Source organism: Aotus nancymaae, unplaced genomic scaffold, assembly GCF_030222135.1.
Source record: "Aotus nancymaae isolate 86718 unplaced genomic scaffold, 86718_ANA_hifiasm-v0.15.2.pri h1tg000067l, whole genome shotgun sequence".
Lineage (NCBI taxonomy): Eukaryota > Metazoa > Chordata > Mammalia > Primates > Aotidae > Aotus > Aotus nancymaae.
This window is the reverse complement of record NW_026988482.1, coordinates 21,393,111-21,413,526: the sequence shown is the minus strand read 5'-3', so window position 1 is coordinate 21,413,526 and position 20,416 is coordinate 21,393,111. Positions and strand designations below refer to the sequence as shown.

Sequence of the window (20,416 nt, the reverse complement as noted above, 5' to 3'; positions counted from 1 at the left end):
CCAAGAGGCGGAGGATACAGTGAGCTGAGATCACACCCCTGCACTCCAGCCTAGGTGACAGAGTGAGGCTCCATCTCAAAAAACGAAAAAAAAAAAAAAAAAAAAAAGAAAATGTACTAGTAATAGAAGTTTCAACTGGAGCATCAATACCTTTGAATGCATACATTTAAAGGTCAGATTTCTTTGCTATGTACCAAGTAAAACCAAAAAAGTCGCATTTGTATAACATTTCATTAATTGTAAACACAATGCAAAAAATGTTTAAATACGAGTTAAAATACAGTGTATTACATTAGCTACAAAAAAATTAACTCCCTACAAATTTAAAATACAATCCATTTACAACTAAATGCTACCAATGCTACCACCATCTTCACACTTCTTGGTACCCAATAACCCCTAAAATTGAGAGGTGGTTTAGCAAACTGCATCAACACGCCACAGGCAAAGCATAGCTCTGAATTCTAGACATAAATAGTGCACTCAATGCAACTTTTATAAACATTTACGGACATTTCACTAGCTTTCCTTACTAGCCGAGTACGTATTCCTTTGCTAAGAAAACAAAAATAAGGCTGGGCGCGGTGGCTCACGCCTGTAATCCCAGCACTTTGGGAGGCCGAGGCGGGCGGATCACGAGGTCAAGAGATAGAGACCATCCTGGCCAACATGGTGAAACCTTGTCTCTACTAAAAATACAAAAATTAGCTGGGCGTGGTGGCGTGCGCCTGTGGTCCCAGCTACTCGGGAGGCTGAGGCAGAAGAATCGCTTCAACCCAGGAGGAGGAGGCTGCCGTGAGCTGAGACTGCGCCACTGCACTCCACCATGGCGACAGAGCAAGACTCTGTCCCAAAAAAAGAAAAAGAAAAGAAACAAAAATAAATATTTGGGGATTTCTTAATATTTAAAAAAATGAAATTAGCTGGGCATGGTGGCACACACCTGTACTACCAGCTACTCGGGAGGCTGAGGCAGGAGAATTGCTTGAATCCAGGAGACAGAGGTCGCAGTGAGTCAAGACTGTGCCACTGCACTCCAGCCTGGAAGACAGAGCGAGACTCTGTCTCAAAAAATGAATAAATAAATTTCAAAATGTTGGGAAGCCAAGGCGGGTGGATCACACGGTCAGGAGTTGAAGGAAAGCCTGGCCAAGATGGTGAAACCCAGTCTCTACTAAAATTACAAAAATTAGCCAGGTGTGGCGGCGGGCACCTCTAATTCTAGGTACTTGGGAGGCTGAGGCAGAGAACTGCTTGAACCCAGGAGGCGGAGGGTGCAGTGAGCCAAGATCACACCACTGCATCCCAGCCTGGGCGACAGAGCAAGACCCCATCTCAAAAGAAAAAAAAAAAAAGGTTATATGACAAGACATTTGGCATGCTGGGTATTCAGTCTCACAATCATTTTTGAAATTATTTTCCAAATTGAGTTTCTATTTTTAAAAAAATCAGAAACTACTTCTCAGCAGAGAAATTATCTTCCTTTACAGTAGGCCAAAATGTTACATATTTAGAATTAAAACACTGGCAATTTCAATATGCAAATTTCAGAGCTTACCGAAAAGGTCCAGTTCTGTTAGCAGGTCGAGAATCCCCCCACATCTCTTTTTATCAAGAGGCTGCCAACAAGTAGATCCTTCTTCTACCAAATTCTGGTAATAGCAGTACCTGTATAAAATAAACCACAAAAATTAGTACTTTAGAACATGAATTAAAAGTTAAACTAGTTTCCCACTTCTTAGTTTATCAAGGACCACCACATCAGCAGCAATAATTCTGGAGCTCACTTTTAAACATTTACATATTATATTTATAATAAGAAAAATACATTTTTAATTAAAATGTGTACTCTGGGGTGGGGCGCGATGGCTCACATCTGTAACCTCAACACTTTGGGAGGCCAAGGCAGGAACATCACTTGAGCCAAGGAGTTTGAGACCAGCCTGGGCAACATGGCGAAACCGCATCTCTACTAAAAATACAAAAATTAGCCAGACATGGTGCCAGGTGCCTGTAATCCCAGCTCAGGAGGCTGAGGCAGGAGAATTGCTTGAACCCGGGCGGCAGAGGCTGCAGTGAGCCAAAATCATGCCACTGCACACCAGCCTGGGCAACAGAGCAAGAATCCATCTCAAAAAAAGAAAAAATACAAAACTTAGCCAGGCATGGTGACATATGCCTGTAGTCCCAACTTCTTTATTGGAAGGCTAAGGTGGATCGCTTGAGCTCGGGAGGTTGAGGCTGTAGTAAGCCAAGACTGCACCACTGCATTCCAGCTCAGGAAAGAGTGAGAATGTCTTAAAACAAAGAAAGAAAAAAAGTGGCCAGGCGTGGTGGCTCACGCCTGTAATCCCAGCACTTTGGGAGGCCGAGGCGGGTGGATCACGAGGTCAAGAGATCGAGACCATACTGGTCAACATGGTGAAACCTCATCTCTAGTAAAATACAAAAAAATTAGCTGGGCGTGATGGTGCGCGCCTGTAGTCCCAGCTACTTGGGAGGCTGAGGCAGGAGAATTGCTTGAACCCAGGAGGCGGAGGTTGCGGTGAGCCGAGATCGTGCCATTGCACTCCAGCCTGGGTAAAAAGAGCGAAACTCAAGTCTCAAAAAAAAAGAAAAAGTGTACTCTGGGTACCATAAACTTTTTAATGTGCTATGAATGCTTCACATTTACTAAATAAAATAAGTATTTACTGATTTTTCTAGTGCTCACTAGCCCTTTCGTTTTGGAAACAGCATTGTAGTATCAACCCCACTGTCTCGGACCTATTCTAACACCATCCGGCACGACCAATCAGAATAATCTATTACTCTCACTACAGTCATTGCTTTGAAGACAGACATGGAACTCAAGTCAAGATGAAAAGTTATCTCCTGGACCTTTGTTATAGCTACTGAAAAAGTGGCAAATCTTCATGACCTTGGATTTGGCAATGATTTCTTAAATATGACCCCTAAAGCACAAGGAACTTTAAAATAAAAATTAAAGTGAACTTCTTCAAAATTTAAAACTTGTGTATCAAACGACACTATCAAGAGAGTAAAAAGACAGCCCATAGTCATCAAAATGGCAGACCAGAAGTTTCAAGGTCTCATTCCTTCATAGAAACATCAGAAAACAAGCAATAACTGTGTGAAACAACTTTGTCAGAGTTTTAGAAAACAGCCAAGGTCTACAAGCCAATATCCAATCAAGAAAAAGCCATCTTAAAAACACTAGCAAAGTTCTGTAGTGTTTTTACTCACCCTTGCCCCACTCCTTCTCCAGCATGGCAGTGGTTTTGGTCTTAAAGCAGTATAAGCCCAATTCCCAGCTCCCTCCCTCAAAGAGCAAAACAGACCTTACTTGTAAATTATCATAGGTATCTGTTCTACCCTGTCTAGGGGTATTTGAAGGACAGGCATAAGGTGCTCGTTTCTATTTCAACCTAACACAAAACTTAGGCAGAAAAAGCAGCAGGTATTGCTAATGAAAGCTGTGAAGCAGACTACAGACTAACAGACACTAACAGACATATGGGGCAAGAGATTACAGATAGATGCCCAAGAACCAGGCGCGGTGGCTCACACCTGTAATCCCAGCACTTTGGGAGGCCTAGGCAGGTGGATCATGTGAGGTCAGGAGTTCGAGACCAGCCTTAACAAAACGGTGAAATCCTGTCTCTTTAAAAAAAAAAAAGCCCGGGCGCCATGACTCACGCCTGTAATCCCAGCACTTTGGGAGGCCGAGGCAATTGGATCACGAGGTCAAGAGATCGAGACCATCCTGGTCAACATGGTGAAACCCCGTCTCCATTAAAAATACAAAAAAAAAGTTAGCTGGGCATGGTGGCGCGTGCCTGTAATCCCAGCTACTCAGGAGGCTGAGGCAGGAGAATTGCCTGAACCCAGGAGGCGGAGGTTGCGGTGAGCCAAGATCGCGCCATTGCACTCCAGCCTGAGTAACAAGAGCGAAACTCCGTCTCAAAAAAAAAAAAAAAGGCAGAGAAGTTGAGGTGAAACTCTGGCAAATTAGGACATTCCAAAGCAACACGTATGTTGAGAAATTTAGAAAGCCATAAATGCCAAGGCAAAATGTATGATCATACAAGACCTAGGCTGGGCACAGTGGCTCACGCCTGTAATCCTTGCACTTTGGTAGGCCAAGGTGGGTGGATCACTTGAGGTCACGAGCTCAAAACCAGCCTAGTCATACTAAAAATACAAAAAATTAGCTGGGCATGGTGGCAGGCACCTATAGGCCCAGCTAACTTAGGAGGCTGAGGCAGGAGAACCACTAGAACCCAGGAGGTGAAGGTTGGGGTGAGCCGAGATCATGCCACTGCACTGCAGACTGGACAATAGAGCGAGACTTCATCTCAAAAAAAAAAAAACAAAAACGACATAAACATAAACTGACAACCAAGAATTCTGTATCTGAGAAAACCGTCCTTTAAAAATTAAGGAAAAAAATAAAGACATTCTCAGATAAACAAAAGCTGATAGAGGCTCTTATACCGCTATACATTACCAACTACAGTCCCAGCTACTTGGAAGCCTGAGGCAGGAGCATCACTTGAACCTAGGAGGCGGAGGCTGCAATGAGCTGAGATCGAGCCACTGTACTCTAGCCTGGCAACAAAGACTCCTTCTCCCTCACCTCCCCCCTCCAAAAATAAGGAAAGAAAGAAAAGAAAGAAAGAAATCAATCAATCAATCAATCTCTGGTAAAGGCAAACACAGGAGCAATTAGCATTATTGTAAAAATTAGCATTATTGTAATTTTGCTTTGTAACTCTGCTTTTCATTTTCAATGTGATCTAAAAACAAATGCATAAAAAATTATTAATCTAGGCTAACGAGATAACGATTTACAAAGACGTAATCTATGACATAACAGAAAAGGGACGAGAAAGGAGCTGCACCGGAGCAGAGATCTGTATACTATGGAACTTAAGTTATTATAAATTCAAATTAGATTATAACTGTGAGATGTTAACTCCCATGGTAACTGCAAAGAAAACATCTTTAGAATACACACATTAGAAAATGAGGTTGCCTCCTTATGCACTAAGAAGAAAAAAAAAAAAAGAAAATGAGAAGTGGCTAGGCACAGTGGCCCAGGCTTGTAGTCCTAACACTTTGGGAGGCCGAGGTGGGAGGATCACTTAAGCTGAGGAGCTTGAAACCACCATGGGCCACATAGTGAGACCCTATCTCTACTACAGGCCAGTGGCTAAAATCTGTAATCCTAGCACTTTGGAAAGCCAGGTGCTTGAGGCCAGGAGTTTGAGACCAGCCTAGGCAACATAGCAAGACGCCATCTCCATGAAAAATTAAAAAAATTAAAAAGCCAGGTGGCGCATGCCTGTAGTTCCAGGTACTTGGGAACAACAAAGCAGGAGTATTGCTTGAGCCCAGGAGACCGAGGCTGCAGTGAGCTATGATCTCACCACTGTACTCCAACCTGGGCAACATACACAAGCACAGCAAGACCCTGTCTCTTAAAAAAAAAAAAAAAATTGGGCCAGCACAGTAGCTCATGCCTGTAATCCCAACACTTTAGGAGGCCAAGGCAGGCAGATTACCTGAGGCTAGGAGTTTAAGACCAGCCTGACCAACATGGAGAAACCCGATCTCTACTAAGAACACAAAATTAGCCAGGTGTGGTAGGCCATGTCTGTAATCCCAGCTACTTGGGAGGCTGAGGCAAGAGAATTGCTTGAACTCGGGAGGTGAAGGTTGCAGTGAGCTGAGATTCTACCATTGCAGTCCAGCCTGAGTGACAGAATGAGACTCCAACTCAAAAAAAAAAAAGAACACCAACATGATCCGACTATATGCTATCTTCAGGAAATTCACTTTAGATCCAAAGACACAAATAGGTTTGAAAGTAAAAGGATGCAAAAAGATATTTCATGCAGATAATAATCAAAAGAGTTGGGGTGATTCTATTAATATCACACAAAACAGACTTTAAATACAAAAAGGTTACAAGAGAGAAAGAAATATATATATATATGCTTGTGGTTTTTTTGTTTTTATTTTGTAGACAGAGGATCTCACTTTGTTGACCAGACTGGGTCTCATACTCCTGGGCTCAAGTGATCCTCCCACTTCAGCCTCTCAAAGCGCTGGCTCATTATAGACATGAGCCACTGTGTGCCTGGTCTATATATTAATTTAAAAGCCTAATACAGTAAGACAATATAACAATTATGCACCTAATAATAGGACCTTAAAATGTAGAAAGCAAAAATTAAAAGATTTGAAGGAAGACATAGTTCTTCAGTAACAGCTGAAAACCTCAAACCCCACTTTCAACAAGGAGACTGATCAGACAGAACATAAGGAGGGAACTTGAATAACACAATAAACCAACTAGACCTAACAGACATACACAGAATGCTCCATCCAACAATGGCAGAATTACATTCTTCTCAAATGCACATGAAACATTCTTGGCCAGGCACAGTGGCTCATACCTGTAATCCCAACACTTTTGAGAGGCTGAGGTGGAAGGACTGCTTGAGGCCAGGAGTCCAAGACCCACCTGAGCAATACAGCCAGACACCATCTGCTCAAATAAAAGCAAAAATCTGGTGGCATGCCCTTGTAATCCCAGCTACCTGGGAGGCTGAGGCAGGAGAATAGCTTTAACCAGGAGGTGGAGGCTGCAGTGAGTCAAGATTGTGCCACTGTACCCCAGCCTGGGTGACAGAGTGACACTCCATCTCAAAAAAATAAAAATAAAATTAAAATTGGCTGGACATGATTGTGTGTGCCTGTATTCCCAGCTACTCAGGAGGCTGAGGTGGGAGGATTATTTGAGCCCAGGAGGTCAAGTCTGCAATGAGCTATGATCATGCTACTGCACGCCAGTGTGGGTGACAGAGTGAGACCCTGTCTCCCAAAAAAAAAAAAAAAAGTATGCTCTCCAACCAAAACAGTCAGAAATCAGTAACATAAGAAAAGCTGGACATTTAATCAATAAATTTTAAATGTGTATAATCTCTGACTTTCCAGTTCCATTTCCAGGAACTCATTCTCTAGACAAATTTATAGTGTAAGGTGACAAGTTTACAAAGGTACACATTAGAGCATGGATTATAATAGCAAAAGATCATAGGCTGGGCACGGTAGCTCACACCTGTAATCCCAGCACTTTGGGAGGCCGAGGTGGGTGAATTACCTGAGGTCAGGTGTTCGAGACAAACCTGGACAACTTCGTGAAATCCCGTCTCTACTAAAAATACAAAAAAAAAAAAAAAAAAAAAAAAAAATCAGCCAGGTTTGGTGGCTCAGGCCTGTAACCCAGCTACTCGGGAGGCTGACACAGGACAATCACTTGAACCTGGGAAGCAGAGTTTGCAGTGAGCCGAGGTCATGGCACTGTACTCCAGCTTAGGCAACTAGAGCAAAACTTGGACTCAAAAAAAGAACACTATGCAACTCAGGCCTGGCGCAGCAGCTCAAGCATATAATCCCAGCACTTTCGGAGGCCAAGGCAAGCAGATCGCTTGAGCCTTGAAATTCAAGACCAGCCTGGGCAACACATGGTGAGACCCTGTCTCTACAAAAATTAGCTGGGTGTGGCAGCAGGTATCTGTAGTCCCAAATACTCTGGAGGCTGAGATAGGAGGATCCCGAGGCCTGATCCCAGGAGGCAGAGGTTGCTTAAGCCAATCACACCACTGCACTCCAGCCTAAGTAAGAGCAAGACTCAGTCTCAAAAAAAAAAAAAAACTACTATGTAACTCTAAAAAAAAATCAAGTAGCTATGGTAATTGATACAGAATAAGCTATTATGTATTAAGCTTTTAAAATGTGTGCAAAATATTTGTAACCTGGTAATATCTACAAAATAGAAAAAAATATATATATACAACAAAGTTAGTGGACTGACACTTCCCAATTCCAAAACCCACCACAAAGCTACAGTAATCAAGACAGTGTGGGCCGGGCATGGTGGCTCACCCTGTAATACCAGCACTTTGGGAGGCCAAGGCGGGCAGATCATGAGGTCAGGAGTTCGAGACCAGCCTGAACAACACGGTAAAACCCCGTCTCTACTAAAATACAAAAATTAGCAGGGCATGGTGGCGCACGCCTGTAATCCCAGCTACTCAGGAGGCTGAGGCAGGAGAATGGATTGAACCGAGGAGGCGGAAGTTGCAGTGCGCCAAGATCATGCCCCTGGCACTCAAGCCTGGGCAACAGAGTGAGACTCCATCTCAAAAAAAAAAAAAGAAAGAAAGACAGTGTAGGCCAGGCGCAGCGGCTCACATCTGTAATCCGAACACTTTGGGAGGCCGAGGCAGATGGATCACGAGGTCAGGAGATGGAGACCATTCTGGCCAACATGGTGAAAACCCACCTCTACTGAAAAAAAAAAAAAAATACAAAAAAATTAGCTGGGCGCACACCTGTAGCCCCAGCTACTGGGGAGCCTGAGGCAGGAGAACTGCTTGAACCCGGGAGGCGGAGATTAAAGTGAGCCAAGATCGTGCTCCTGGCACGACAGTGCGAGACTCCGTATCAAAAACAAAACAAAACAAGACAGGGTGGCACTGACATAAGATTGGCATACAGACCAAGGAAACACAATTAAGAGCCTATAAACAGGACAGGCACAGTGGCTCACATCTATAATCCCAACACTTTGGGAGGCTGAGGCAGGAGGATCACTTGAGCCCAGAAGTTGACACCATACTGGGCAAAATAGTGAGAACTTGTCTCTACAAAAAAAAAAAAAAAAAAAAAAATTTCTGAGACCGTATCTCACTCTGTCACCCAAGCTGGAGTGCGGTGGTGCATTCTCAGCTCACAGCTCACTATAACCACCACCTCCCAAGCTCAAGCAATCCTCTCACCTCAGCCTCTTGAGTAGCTGGGACCACAAGCATGCACTACCATGCCCCACTAAGTTTTCTGTGTATTTCTGATATACGCAGGCTTTTGTCATGTTGCCCAGGCTGGTCTCAAACTCCTGATTCAGGTAATCAGCCTGCCTCAGCCTCTCAGAGTACTGGGATTGCAAGTGTGAGCACCCCACCCAGCCTACAAAAAAATTTTTTTATTTAGCCATGTCCAGCTGGGCATGGTGGCTCATGCCTGTAACCCCAGTAACCCCAGTACTTTGGGAGGCTGAGGCGGCTGGATAATATGAGGTCAGGAGTTCAAGACCAGGTGGACCAACATGGTGAAACCCCATCTCTACTAAAAATACAAAAGTAAACCAAGCTAATTATAAAGACGCAGTGGCGCATGCCTGTAATCCCAGCTACTCAGGAGACTGTGGCAGGAGGATCACTTGAACCCAGAAGGCAGAGGTTGCAGTGAGCTAAGATTGTGTCACTGCACTCCAGCCTGGGTGACAGAATGAGACTGTCTCAAAAAAAAAAAATTAGCAGTAAGGTGTGATGGTACACCTCTATGGTTCCAGTTACTCAGAAGGCTAAAGTGGGAGGACGACTTAAGCATGGGAGTTTCAGCCTGCAGTGAGCCATGACTGCACCACTCCACTCCAGCCTGGGCAACAGAGGAGACCCTGTTATAAAAAAAAAAAAGAAAGAAAGAAAGAGAGAGGGTTGGGCGCAGTGGCTCACGCCTGTAATCCCAACACTTTGGGAGGCCAAGGAGAGCGGATCGCAAGGTCAGGAGTTCTAGACCGGACTGGCCAATATGGTGAAACCTTGTCTCTACTAAAAATACAAAAATTAGCCAGGTGTAGTGGTGAGCACCTGCAGTCTCAGCTACTCAGGAGGCTGAACAGGAGAACTGCTTGGACCCGGGAAGCATAGGTTGCAGTGAGCTGAGATCGGGCCACTGCACTCCAGCCTGGGCAATACAGAGACACTCAGTCTCAAATTAATTAATTAATTAATTTTAAATAAATAAATTAGCCAGGCATGGTGGTACAAACCTACAGTCCCAACTACTCAAGAGACTGAGGTGGGAGGTTCACTTAAGCCTAGGGGTCTAGGGTCTAGCCTGAGCAACATGGCAAGACCCTGTCTCAAAAAAAAAATCCAAATTGAGTAAATATTTATAATATGTATCACTATAATTAGTCATAATGTTCACTATGATAAGGAAAACACAAACATAAGATACTAGTACACACTCACTAGAATGGCTAAAATTAAAAACATACCAAATCAAATATACAGAAGGATTTCCAGCAATGAGAACACCTGCCTGTAATCCCAGAACTTTGGAAGGGCTGAGGCAGGCAGATTGCTTGAGATCAAGAGTTCAAGGCCAGCCTGTGAAACACGGTAAAACCATGTCTCTACAAAAAAATACAAAAATTGGGCCAGGCGCCATGGCTCATGCCTATAATCCAGCACTTTGGGAGGCCGAGGTGGGAGAATCACCTGAGGTCAAGAGTTTGAGACCAGCCTGGCCAACACGGCAAAACTCTGTCTCTACTAAAAATAAAAAATTAGGCTGGGTGCAGTGGCTTGAGCCTTTAATCCCAACACTTTGGGAGGCCGAGGCAGGCAGATCGTGAGGTCAAGTTCGAAATCATCCTGGCCAACATGATGAAACCCCATCTCTCTTAAAAATACAAAAATTAGGCCAGGTGCAGTGGCTCACTCCTGTAATCCCAGCACTTTGGGAGGCTGAGGCGGGGAGATCACAAGATTAGAAGTTCAAGACCAGCCTGACCAACATGATGAAACCCCATCTCTACTAAAAATACAAAAATTAGCCAGGCGTCGTGGTGTGTGCCTGTAATCCCAGCTACTCAGGAGGCTGAGGCAGGAGAATCACTTGAACCAGGGAGTCAGAGGTTGCAGTGAGCCAAGATCTCACCACTGAACTCCAGCCTGGGGACAGAGCAAGACTCTGTCTCAAAGAGAAAAAAAAAATACAAAAATTAGCCAGGTGTGGTGGCACATGCCTGTAATCTCAGCTACTTGGAAGGTTAAGGCAGGAGAATCACTTGAACCTCAGAGGCAGAGGTTGCGGTGAACAGAGATTGTGCCATTGCACTCCAGCCTGGGGGACACAATGAGACTCTGTCACACACAAAAAAAATTATCCAGGCATGGTAGCACATGTCTATAGTCCCAGATACTCAGGAGAGACTGAAGTGGGAGGATCACTTGAGCCCAGGAGGTCAAAGCTGCAGTGAGTTACAATCGTGCCACTGCACTCCAGTCTAGGTCATAAAGCGAGACCCTGTCTTTTTTTTTTTTTTTTTTAAAAAAAAAGACCTCTTCTCATACATTGCTGACGAGAATACAAAACAGTACATCCATTTTGGAAACTGGTCTAATAAGTACTAACCTATGATCAGCAACTCCACTTCTTCATTTTCTGTTTTCTTTATATTTTCTGTGTCCAATCATACATTAAGCAACTCCACTTCTTGGGATTTATCCAAAATTAATAAAAACAAAAGACTTGTATAAAAAAATTCACAACACCTTTATTTATAATACTTTTTTTTTTTTGAGACGGAGTCTCGCTCTGTCACCCAGGTGGCAGTGCAGTGGCGTGATTTGCCTTACTGCAACCTCCCTCTCCCAGGTTCAAGCGATTCTCCTGCCTCAGACTCCCAAGTAGCTGGGACTACTGGTGCTTGCCACCACACCCGGCTAATTTTTGAATTTTTAGTAGAGATGGGGTTTCACCATATTGGCCAAGCTGGTCTCGAACTCCTGACCTTGTCATCCGCCTGCCTCAGCCTCCCAATAATACTTTTTAAAAATGAAAACATAAACTGTCATGAGATTAAAGTCAAAAAAAAAAAAAAAAAAAAGAAGAGGCCGGACACGGTGGCTCACGCCTGTAATCCTAGCACTTTGGGAGGCCGAGGTGGGTGGATCACCTGAGGTCAGGAGTTCAAGACCAGCCTGGCCACCATGGTGAAACCCCATCTTAAAAAAAAAAAAAGAAAGAAAGAAAGAAGCAACCCAAATATACTTAAACAGGAGATGAGATAAAACATTGGTGTCCTGAACGGTTTTCCTCTCTGGGACAATTTACTTCAGTTAGGTTTCAAATGAAGAAGTGCTTTCTTTCATAAAGTGAGAGGGGGTGAACAGGGGAAAGCAGAAAGAAAATCAACAAGACCTCAGTTTCACTCTTGTTGCCCAGGCTGGAGTGCAGTGGTGCGATCTTGGCTCTCTGTAACCTCCGCCTCCTGGTTTAAGTGATTCTCCTGCCTCCTGCCTCAGCCACCTGAGTAGCTGGGATTACAGGCAAGCACCACCACACTCGGCTACTTCTGTATTTTTAGCAGAGACGGGGTTTCACCATGTTGGTCAGGCTGGTCTCAAACTCCCGACCTCAGGTGATCTGCCTGCCTCAGCCTCCCAAAATGCTGGGATTACAGGTGTGAGCCACTGCAGCTGGCCCAACAAGACCTATTCTTTTTATTTATTTATTTATTTTAATTCAGCAGAGAGCATTAACAAAAGAGGAAAGAATGAACAACTTAAAAATGAAAATAAAAATTATTTTATAATTATGGTAAAACATTTGGGTATGTAAAGAGTCTCACTCTGTTGCCCAGGCTAGAGTGCAGTGGCACAGTCTCGGCTCACTGCAACCTCTGTATCCAGGTTCAAGCAATTCTTGTGCCTCAGCCTCCCAAATAGCTAGAATTACAGGCACGCACCACCACACCTAGCTAATTTTTGTATTTTGGTAGAGTCGGGGTTTCACCATGTTGCCTAGGCTGGTCTTGAACTCCTGAGCACAGGAAATCTGCTCACCTCAACCTCCCAAAGTGCTAAGACTATAATATAAGCATAAGCCACCATGCCCAGCCTATTTTAACCATCTTTAAGTGTACCATTTAGCTACAGCAATCACAACAGTACAGTGATGGCATAAAGATAGACATAAAGACCAATCAACTGAATGGAGAGATGAGAAATAACTCCTCACATATATGGTCAATTTTTTTCTTTTGAGATGGATTCTCGCGTCTTGCCCTGTCACCCAGGCTGGAGTGCAATGGCGCAATCTCAGCTCACTGAAGCCTCCGCCTCCCGGGTTCAAGTGATTGTCTTGCCTCAGCCTCCCAAGTAGCTGGGATTACAGGCAGGCACCACTATGCCCAGCTAATTTTTGTACTTTTAGTACAGATAGGGTTTCACCGTGTTGGCCAGGCTGGTCTTGAACTGCAGTCAACTGATTTTCAAGAAAGGTGTTAAAAATATTCAATGGGAAAAGTACAATCTTTTTCCCAGATGGAAAATGGTACTGGGAAAACTGAATAACCACATGCAAAACAATAAAGTGGGACTCTTACCCAACATAATATATTTAAAAAACCCAAACTGGATCAAAGACCCAAACCTAAGAGCTAAAACTATAAAACTCTTAGGGGAAAAGTTTCAACTGGCAATAATTTGCAAATGAGGCACAGATTTAAAAAAAAAGATAAATTGGACTTCATCAAAACGAAAACCTCTGTGCATCAAAAGACACTATCAACAGAGTATAAAGACAACCCACAGGAAAAAAAAAGAGAATAAGAAAAAAAAAGATAACCCACACAGAGAAAAAAATATTTGTAAATCACATTATCTGACAAGGAATATCTAGAGTATATAAAGGACTCCTAAAACTCAACAACAAAGACGAAAACCTAATTTTATTTTATTTTTAGAGACTGTCACCCAGGGTGGAGTGCAGTGGTGCAATCACAGCTCACTGCACCCTCAAACACCTGGGCTTAAGAGATCCACCTACCTCAACCTCCCGGGAAGCTGGGACTACAGGTGTGCACCTCCACGCCCAGCTCAAAAACCTAATTTTAAAATGGTCAACCAAAGACATGAATAGATACTTCTTCAAGGATGATATACAAATAACCAATAAACACATGAAAAGATGCTCAACATCACTTATCATTAGGGAAATGCAAATCAAAACCACAATGAGATACCACTTCACATCCATTAGGATAGCTATTAACGAAAGAAAGAAAGAAAGAAAGAAAAGAGAAAAAGGCCCGCACCTGTACTACCAGCACTTTGGAAGGCCAAGGTGCACAGATCACTTGAGGTCAGGAGTTCAAGACCAGCCTGGCCAACAAGGTGAAACCCCATCTATGCTAAAATACAAAGATCAGCCAGGCATGGTGGCACATGCCTGTAATCCCAGCTACTTGGAAGGCTGAGGCACAAGGATCTCTTCAACCTGGGAGGCAGAGGTTGCAGTGAGCTGAGATCACGCCACTTCACTCTGCGGTAGGCAACAGAGTGAGACTCTGTCTCAAAACTAATAAAATAAAATGCCAGCCGGGCATGGTGGCTCACACCTGTAATCCCAGCACTTTGGGAGGCCGAGGCAGGCGGATCACAAGGTCAAGAGATCGATACCATCCTGGCCAACACAGTGGAACCCTGTCTCTACTAAAATACAAAAATTAGCTGGGTGTGGTGGCACGCGCCTGTGATCCCAGCTACTCGGGAGGCTGAGGCAGGAGAACTGCTTGAACCGGAGGTGGACGCTGCAGTGAACCGAGATCTCGCCACTGCACTCCAGCCTGGCACCTGGTGAAAGAGCGAGACTCTGTTTCTATAAAACAGAAAGAAAAAAAAAGAAAACGCCAGGTGCAGTGGCTCATGCCTGTAATTTCAGCACTTTGGGAGGCCAAAGTGGGAGGATTGCTTGAGTTCAGGAGATGGAGACCAGCATGAGCACATGGCGAGACCCCAACTCTACAAAAAATAAAATAGCCAGGGCTGGGCATGGAGATTCACACTTGTAATCCCTTCTATTCTCATGTAGCCTTTTCTCTCTGTACATGGACTCCTGGTATCTAGTCCTTTTCTTATAAGGACACCAGTCCTACTGGATTAAGGCCTCATCCTTATGATATATTCTAATTTGTTAATTATCTCTGTAAAGATTCACACTGCAGCTTAGGGCTTCAACATATGAATTTTCAGGAGGACACAATTCAGTCTATAACAAAACCTTTGTGCATTGTTGGTAGAATGTAAAATGGTGCAACCACTGTGCCAAACAGTAGGGCAGTTCCTTAAAAAAAAGACACGTAAAACTTAGGCAACATAGCGAAATCCCACAGCTACAAAAAAAATTTAAAAATAAGCTAGGCGTGGTGGTGTGCACCTGAATTCTCAGCTACTCAAGAGGCTGAGGTGAGAGGATAGCTTGAACCAAGAAGATCAGGGATAAAGAGAGCTGTCACTGCACAACTGCACTCACCTGGACAACAGAGCAAGACCCTGTCAAAAAAAAAAAAAACTGCCAGGTGTGGTGCTTTACACCTGTAATCCCAGCACTTTGGGAGGCTGAGGCAGGTGATTACGAGGTCAGGAGATCAAGACCATCCTAGTCAACACGGTGAAACCCCGCCTCTACTAAAAATACAAAAAATTAGCCAGGTGTGGTGGAACATGCTTGTAGTTCCAGCTTCTCTGGAGGCTGAGGCAGGAGAATCACTTGAACTCAGGAGGCAGAGGTTGCAGTGAGCTGAAATCATGCCACGGCACTCCAGCCTGGGCAACAGAGCAAGATTCCATCTCAAAAAAAAAAAAAAGGAATGAAAGTAAAAAGTCTTGGTATTTGTGGCTGGGCATGGTGGCTCATACTATAATCCCAGCACTTTGGGAGGCCAAGGCAGGTGGATCACCTGAGGTCAGAAGTTCAAGATCAGCCTGGCCAATAGTTAACGGTGGAACTCCTTCTCTACCAAAAATACAAAAAGCAAAAAGTAGCCGGGCATGGTAGTGCACACCTGTAATCCCAGCTACTCAGGAAGCTAAGGCAGGAGAATGCTTGAACACAGAAGGCAGAGGTTGCAGTGAGCCGTGATCACGTCAGTACTTTGGGAGGCCAAGGCGGGCGGATCACGAGGTCAAGAGATCAAGACCATCCTGGCCAATATGGTGAACCTCGTCTCTACTAAAAATACAAAAATTAGTCAGGTGTGGTGGCCTGTAGTCTCAGCTACTCAGGAGTATGAGGCCGGAGAATCCCTTGAACCCGGGACGCACAGGTTGCAGTGAGCTGAGATTGTGCCACTGCACTTCAGCCTGGCCACAGAGCAAGACTTCATCTCAAAAAAAAAAAAAAAAAAAAGGTATTTGTAAACCGATATTCATAGCATCATTATTCACAATAGCAAAAAGGTGGAAATAACCCAAATGTCCATCAACATATGAATGGATAAACAAAATGTGATATGTACACATAATGGAATATTACTCAGCCTTAAAAAGGAATAAAATTCTGGGCCAGGCATGGTGGCTCACACCTATAATCCCAACACTTTGGAAGGCCGAAGCAGGCAGATCACCGTGTCAGGAGACCAAGACCATCCTAGCTAACACAGTAAAACCCCGTCTCTACTAAAACCACAAAAAATTAGCCAGGCATGGTGGCACTCGCCTGTAGTCCCAGCTACTAGAGAGTCTGAGGCAGGAGAATCACTTGAACCTGAGAGGCAGAGGTTGCAGTGAGCCGAGATCACAACACTGCACTCCAGCCTGGGCAACAGAGTGAGACTCCGTTTCAAAAAATAAAATTCTGATGCATACCACAAGATGGATGAATCCTGAAGACATTATGCTAAGTAAAATAAGCCATACACAAAAGAACAAATATTATATGATTCCACTTACATGAGACACCTAGAGTAGCCAAATTCATAGACAGAAAGCAGAATGGTGGTTGTCAGAGGGTAGGGGAGGAGAGAAAATGGGGAGTTACTGTTCAATGGGTACAGAGACACAGTTTGGAAAGATGGAAAAAGTTCTAGGCCAGGCACGGTGGCTCACACCTGTAATCCCAGCACTTTGGAAGGCCAAGACTGGTGGATCACAAGGTCAGGAGTTCGAGACCAGCCTGACCAACATGGTGAAACCTCGTCTCTTAAAAAAAAAAAAAAGTTCTGAAGCTGGATTTTTATGATGGTTGCACACCAACAAGAATGTACTTAATACCAATGAATGGTACACTTAAAAATGGTTAAAAAGGGCCAGGTGCGGTGGCTCAGGCCTGTAATCCCAGCACTTTGGGAGGCCGAGGCGGGTGGATCACGAGGTCAGGACTCCAAGACCAGCCTGGTCAAGATGGTGAAACCCTGTCTCTACTAAAAATACAAAAAGTAGTAGCCTGTAATCTCAGCTACTCGAAAGGCTGAGGCAGAGAACTGCTTGAACCTGGGAGGCAGAGATTGCAGTGAGCCGAGATGGCACTACTATACTCTAATCTGGGCAATAGAGCGAGACTCCATCTCAAAAGAAAAAATAGTTAAAAAAGATACAAATGAGCAAAAACCAAGAAAACACAATGAGATACCACTTCACACTCATTAGGATGGCTACTATCAAAACAAATAAAAAAACACATATACAAACAAAAATTTACCAAAAAAGGATAAACAGAAAATAAGTGTTGGGGAGGACGTGGGAAAATTGGAACCCTTGTGTACTACTGGTGGGAATGTGAAATGATGCAGCCACTAAGGAAAACAGTATGGTGATTCCTCAAAGAGCTAAACATTTAATAACCAACTATCAGCTAGGTGCAATGGCTCATGCCTATAATCCCAGTACCTTGAGAGGCCAAGGAGGGAAGATGGCTTGAGGCCAGGAGATCGAGACCAGCACGGGCAGCATAGGGAGACCCCGTCTCTATAAAAAAACAAAAGTAAAAAAATTATGGGCCAGATGTGGTGGCTCATGCCTGTAATCTCAGCCCTCTGGGAGGCCAAGGCAAGAGAATCACTTTACCCCAGGAGTTCGAGACCAGCCTATACAACAAGGGAAGAGTTCATCATAATAAAAAATAAAAATTAAACAAAAAAAAATATTAGCTGGTTGTGGCAGCCCATACCTGTAGTCCCAGCTACTAAGGAGGCTGAGGCAGGACGACTGCTTGAGCCTACAGGTTCAAGGATGCAGTGAGCCATGACTATGCCACTCAACTCCAGCCTGGGCAACAGAGCAAGACTCTGTCTCTAAAAGAAAATTAATAATAATAATTACCATATAGCAATTTCACTTCTGGGTATATACCCAAAAGAATGCAAAGCAGGAACTCAAAGAGATATTTGTACACCAATGTTCACAGAAGCATTATTTACAATAGTCAAAAGGTAGAAACAACCCAAGTGTCTACTACAAATTAATTAATAAAACAAAATGTGGTGTACACACACAATGGATTAAGCCATAAAAAGGAATGAAGTTCTGATACACGCTACAACATGGGTTAACCTTGAAACCATTACACTAAGTGACATAAACCAGACACAAAAAGGACAAATATTATATGATTCCATTTAGTATTTGCAGTACCTAGAACAGGCACATTCATACAGATGCAAAGTAGATCAAAGATTACAAGGGGCTAGAAGGAGGAGGAAATGGCAAGTTATTTGTTTAATGGTTACAGTTTTTTGTTTTTTTTTTTGAAACTGAGTCTCCCTCTGACGCCAGGCTGGAGTGCAGCGGCGCGATCTCAGCTCACTGCAACCTCGGCCTCCCAGGTTCAAGAAATTCTCCTGCCTCAGCCTCCCAAGTAGCTGGGACTACAGGCGAACACCACCACGCCAGGCTAATTTTTGTATTTTGAGTAGAGACGGGATTTCACCGTGTTAGATCTCCCGACCTTGTGATCCACCCGCCTCAGACTCCCAAAGTGCTGAAATTACAGGCATGAGCCACCATGCCTGGCCTTCTTTTTTTTCAGATGGAGTCTGGCTCTGTAGCCCAGGCTGGCATGCAGTGGCATGATCTCAGCTCACTGCAACCTCCACCTCCCAAGTAGCTGGGGTTACAGGTGCACGCCACATGCCTGGTTAATTTTTGTATTTTTAGTAGAGACAGGGGTTTTGCTATTTTGGCCAGGCTGTACTCGAACTCCTGACCTCAAGTGATCTGCCCGCCTCGGCCTCCCAAAGTGCTGGGATTACAGGCATGAGCCACCACCCCTGTCCGGTTACAGAGTTTCTGTTTGAGACAATAAAGTTTCGGAAACAGTGGTGTTGCTTGTTATTACATTGTGAATGTAATTAATACCACTAAATTGTATACTTAAAAATGGTTTAAAGGACAAATTTTGTCAAAATATACATAAACACACATAAAAATATATATTTAAAACAATATGTTTTATTTATTTATTTATTTATTTATTTATTTTTTAGACAAGAGTCTTGTTCTGTCGCCCACATTGGAGTACAGTGGCATGATTTCCCCTCACTTCAATCTCTACCTCCCCGGCTCAAGTGATTTTCCCATCTCAACCTCCCGAGTAGCTAGGACTAACAGGAGCATGACACCATGCCTGGCTAGTTGTTTGTTTGTTTGTTGTATTTTTTGTAGAGATACGGTTTCGCCATGCTGTCCAAGCTCACAATTTGTTTTAAAAATACTCCGCCACCGACCCAGAGCAGCAGAGACCGGAATTTCTTCCGTGCCGCGCCGCAGCCCTCAGCGCTCAGTCCGCCGGGAGATGAAGCGCACAATTTGTTTTAAAAATACTGTAATAGGGCCGGGCGTGGTGACTCACACCTATAATCCCAGCACTTTGGGAGGCCGAGGCAGGTGGATCACCTGAGGTCAGTAGCTCAAGATCAGCCTGACAACATGGCCGGAAGCGGTGGCTCACGCCTGTAATCCCAGCACTTTGGGAGGTCGAGGAGGGTGGATCTCGAGGTCAGGAGATCAAGACCATCCTGACTAACACGGTGAAACCCCATCTCTACTAAAAATACAAAATTAGCCAGGCGTGGTGGTACACACGTGTAGTCCCAGCTACTTAGAAGGTTGAGGCAGGAGAATCACTTGAACCCGGGAGGCGGAGGTTGCAGTGAGCTGAAATCGTGCTACTGCACTCCAGCCTGGGCGACGGAGCAAGACTCTGTCTCAAAAAGGAAAACAAAAAGAAAAAAGAAAAAAAATACAAAAAAATTAGACGGGCATGGTGGCGGGCGCCTATAATCCCAGCCGCTCCAGAGGCTGAGGCAGGAGAATCCCTTGAACTCGGGAGTCGGAGGTTACAGTGAGCCGAGATAGCATCACTGCACTCCAGCCTGGGCAAAAGAGAGACTCCATCTCAAACAAAAAAAAATAGCATAATGCACCAAAAACCTCTGAATTATACAGCTTAAATGGGTGAACGGTATGGTGTATAAATTGTAACCCAATAAAGCTGTTGGCTTTTGTTGGATTTGGTGTTTGTTTTTGAGATGGAGTTTCACTCTTGTTGCCTAGGCTAGAGTCCAATGGCGTGATCTCAGCTCACGGCAACCTCTGCCTCCCGGGTTGAAGCAATTCTCCTGCCTCAGCCTCCCGAGTAGCTGGGATTACAGTCATGTGCCACCAAGCCCGGCTAATTTTGTATTTTTAGTAGAGATGGGGTTTCTCCACGTTGGTTAGGCTGGTCTTGAACTCCTGACCTCAGGTGATCCGCCCGCCTCAGCGTCCCAAAG

At 44.2% G+C, this 20,416-nt stretch overlaps 1 protein-coding gene across 1 annotated transcript in view; it reads right to left on the bottom strand.

The window, feature by feature from the left end:
- LOC135270819 (kelch-like protein 18) overlaps positions 1 to 20,416 on the bottom strand; it is a 37,488-nt gene that overhangs the window by 15,719 nt on the left and 1,353 nt on the right. Inside the window, exon 2 of the mRNA XM_064367000.1 lies at positions 1,559 to 1,668. The gene's annotated coding sequence lies outside the window, so the exon portion shown is untranslated. The remainder of the gene's footprint in view (positions 1 to 1,558; positions 1,669 to 20,416) is intronic.